Here is a 4,553-nt window from a genome sequence, read left to right on the forward strand (position 1 = left end):
ACGTCCTCGGCGACGAGTAGTCGGAGGCGCTGCCGCCGGCGGCGGGGTGGAGGCAGCAGCGGGCCGCCGGGGCAGGATGTGCTTGATCGCCTCCGTCTGCTTCTGGGCGGCCGAGAACTGTTGGGCGAAGCTCTCGACCGCGTCGCCGAATAACCCAGCTGACGAGATGGGGGAGTCCAGGAACCGATATTTATCGGTCTCCCTCATGTCAGCCAGGTTTAACCAGAGATGACGCTCCTGGACCACAAGCGTGGACATCGCCTGACCGATGGCACGGGCGGTGACTTTCGTCGCCCGGAGGGCGAGGTCCGTCGCCGTCCGAAGCTCCCGGAGGAGCTCTGGGTCAGGCCTACCCTCGTGCATGTCAAGGAGTGCTTGGGCCTGGTGGACCTGAAGCAACGCCATGCCATGCAAGGCGGACGCAGCCTGTCCGCAGGCCTTGTAAGCCTTCCCGGTCAGACCGGAAGAGAACTTACAGGCCCGGGACGGGAGACGTGGGTCACCGCGCCAGTTAGAGGCGGTCGCCGGACACAGTTGCATCGCGACGGCGCGCTCCACTGGCGGGATTCCCACGTAACCCTTGGCTGGCCCGCCGTCGAGGGTAGTGAGGGGGGAGGAGTCACTCGGCCGGTTTCTGGCAGAAAAAGGTGCCGTCCACGACCTCGTGAGCTCCTCATGCACCTCCGGGAAGAAAGGTGTTGGGGCGGGACGCTGAGAACCAGCGCGACCCACCCCGAGGAACCAATCGTCCAACCTAGAGGGTTCGGGACACGGTGGAGGGTTCCACTCAAGCCCAACCCTTTCGGCGGCCCGGGCAAGCATAGCAGCCATCTCAGGGTCCGGGGTAGCCGTTGCCACTCTCCCAGAGGGAGGCAGTACAGCTGACCCTTCATCCTCTGAGGACTGAAACTCCCCCTCCGATGCAGCGATCGACATCTGTTCGTCCGCTGGAGCTCCAAAAATCACCACTGGTCTCCCGTGGGAGGGTCCAGCGGGTTCTCTTGGAGGCTCTACCGGCTGCGGAGCTGAGGGATTAGGGGCCTGCGGAGGGTCACTCGGCGGGTTTCCCCGAAACGTAATCCTCAGATCACCCTGGCCATCCAAAGAAGCAGGTCCGCCCGGGTTAGGGGCAGCCCTGGTTCGTGGGATGGGTAAGGGGACTCCCCCAGCACGGAGGTAGGAGAGTCTCGATCTTAGCTCCGAGATAGTCATGTTCCCGCAGTGGGAACATGAACTATCCACAAACGCCGCCTCAGCGTGCTGTGTGCCCAAACACGTGAGACAGCGATTGTGACCGTCAGCAGGGGACAGGGAACGACCGCATCCAGAAACGCACGGGTGGTAAGACATCCTGAAAAGGACGGCACGTCACCCGTGAACTCTTTTGTGAGGAAACGCTCTGTGCTGAAGCACTCAGGGGGAAACGCGACAGCGCACGGGATTGTGTGCAGCCCGTGCCTGTACTCAACAGGAAAAAACGCTCAACCAGACCAACAGTGCTGTTGCTGTGAAAACAGCAGTTTTTCTCTGTTTGCAGAGGCAGCCGATGAGTCAGCGCAGATCCCGCTGAAGTGTGCCGTTCCTCCAACACTCGTCTCCTCTGGATTCTCCGGTTAAATAACTCTTGCTGATAGCAGCGATAAACTCAAGCGATGCGTTGAGAGTCGTCTTCATCTGCCGTGTGGCTCCGAAGTGAATGACAGCGTGCATTCGCTCTCGCTTCCTGTTTATACCCGCGGCGCGGGGCGGAGCGCGAGATGCAAATCTCGCACGCCAATTGTTCATTGGCCGGTTCTAGATAGCTCGAAGCTGATAGGGGCTCCCAGAAGTGATCCCAATTCGTCGGTACGTCCGACGTACGTCGAACGTGACCGACTGAATGGGAACCTTTATTACCAGTAGTTACCCAGACAACAAACAGTCATTGACACTTTATTAAATCAACATCCTGTTGTCAACATTAAGTCATCGAACTCTGATGTTGATTCTACATCATTTTGCATCCTGAGTGTGTGTCAAACTACCAAAGTCCGATGAAACAGCATCAGAGTTTGATGACTTCATGTTGACAACAGGATGTTGATTTAACAAAGTTTCAATGAATGTTGCTTGGCTTGCTCAGTTGGGGACAACATTTTTCAACTAAATATCCAAATAAATGTAATTATTAAACTAAATTAACCATATAAACTAAATTACTGATCTAATTACTGATCTTAAGCCCACACTGTCACTGTATGATAATTGAAATGAGCTGATGACATCACCGTTTTCTCCAGAACGGCTAGACGGCTGAATAAAATTCTATTGCATTATTTTCCTGTTTAACACTGTGAAGCTGCTTTGAAACAATCTGCATTGTTTAAAGCGCTATATAAATAAAGTTGACTTGACTTGACTTGCTGTCTGGGTAAATATGGATAATAAAGTTTTTTGGCTGCATGATCACATGTTTTGATCTTCGCATCTGTCGTTTCCATCTTTGTGATTCTTTTGATAAATATGTTACTGTAAAGTGTTAGATCGGTGAAATAAACCACACAGTGATATTCTTAAGAGAGCTTTCATTTGATTTATGTCTCTGTTTGGCGAGTTTGTGTGATTATAAATATGAAATCCAATATTATTCGTAACATAAGTTAAAAAGTAATGTGGTTGTCAAGAAAGCTTTCAGAAGCTTTCAAAAGATACCATATATGTCTAGTTTTGTGCTCCAAAACATATAGATTTGTACAAAATAATAATTATGATGATGCAATATTGGACCCATGCACCCGTCAGGGTTCCTACGCAGTTTGGAAAAGTATGGAGAAAAGAAAGTAGAGTATGGAAAAATATTTTGCATTTCCAGACTATTGCCCCTCTTTAGCATTCTATAATAGAAAATTAATAATTTAATTAAAACACATTTATCACACAAAACATTTATTTTCATGGCAGCTGTTTAGTGATTCTTTAGTAACTATCAAACACAACTGAATTAATGCAAGGTGCTTGTCTGGCTATTACGAGACCAAGCTCAATTTAAGATTGAACATTGGTCTGGGGAGTCTGCTATGTACAGTGGGTACGGAAAGTATTCAGACCCCCTTATATTTTTCACTCTTTGTTACATTGCAGCCATTTGCTAAAATCATTTAAGTACATTTTTTTCCTCATTAATGTACAGCCCATCACTGCAGCCCTCCACCAGTCGGAGCTTTATGGCAGAGTGGCCCGACGGAAGCCTCTCCTCAGTGCAAGACACATGAAAGCCCGCATGGAGTTTGCTAAAAAAAACACCTGAAGGACTCCATGCAGGCTTTCATGTGTCTTGCACTGAGGAGAGGCTTCCGTTGGGCCACTCTGCCATAAAGCTCCGACTGGTGGAGGGCTGCAGTGATGGTTGACTTTCTACAACTTTCTCCCATCTCCCGACTGCATCTCTGGAGCTCAGCCACAGTGATCTTTTGGTTTTTCTTTACCTCTCTCACCAAGGCTCTTCTCCTCCGAAAGTTCAGTTTGGCCGGAAGGCCAGCTCTAGGAAAGGTTCTGGTCGTCCAATACTTTATGTAGGCTACTGCTTAATACAGCGTCTGTTTGTACAAGAATAAAGTTCAACATAAGCCTACACTATCAATGAAGTGGGGTCTACGTTTATATCAGTTTTATTTGGATGAACAACAAATCGCTGTCATGTGATCCGGCCAATCACGGAACATTAGCTCTTTCTTTGGGCTCTTGCTTTTAACTTGTCTGTGAGCATGCATGGCCAAACGACACTGTAATATGTTTTGACTTCAGATGACCATCCCCTGTGAAGAGACAACTTCAACTCCTGCGAGGACTTCAGATGACCATCACCTGTGAAGAAACGACTCAACTCCTGCAAGGACTTCAGATGACCATCACCTGTGAAGAGACAACTCCAACTCCTGCGAGGACATCAGATGACCTGTGAAGAGACAACTCCTGCGAGGACTTCAGATGACCATCACCTGAGAAGAGACAACTCCAACTCCTGCGAGGACATCAGATGACCATCACCTGTGAAGAGACAACTCCAACTCCTGCGAGGACTTCAGATGACCATCACCTGTGAAGGGACAACTCCAACTCCTGCGAGGACATAAGATGAGCATCACCTGTGAAGAGACAACTCCAACTCCTGCGAGGACTTCAGATGACCATCACCTGTGAAGAGACAACTCCAACTCCTGCGAGGACATCAGATGACCTGTGAAGAGACAACTCCTGCGAGGACTTCAGATGACCATCACCTGTGAAGAGACGACTCAACTCCTGGAGGACTTCAGATGACCATCCCCTGTGAAGAGACGACTCCAACTATTGGAAGACTTCGGATGACCATCACCTGTGAAGAGACGACTCCAACTCCTGCTAGGACTTCAGATGACCATCACCTGTGAAGAGATGACTACAACTCCTGCGAGGACTTCAGATGACCATCAGCTGTGAAGAGACGACTCAACTCCTGCGAGGACATCAAATGACCATCACCTGTGAAGAGATGACTCAATTCCTGCAAGGACTTCAGATGACCATCACCTTTG

This window comes from Gobio gobio, assembly GCF_949357685.1.
Source record: "Gobio gobio genome assembly, chromosome: 11".
In the NCBI taxonomy this organism is placed as follows: domain Eukaryota; kingdom Metazoa; phylum Chordata; class Actinopteri; order Cypriniformes; family Gobionidae; genus Gobio; species Gobio gobio.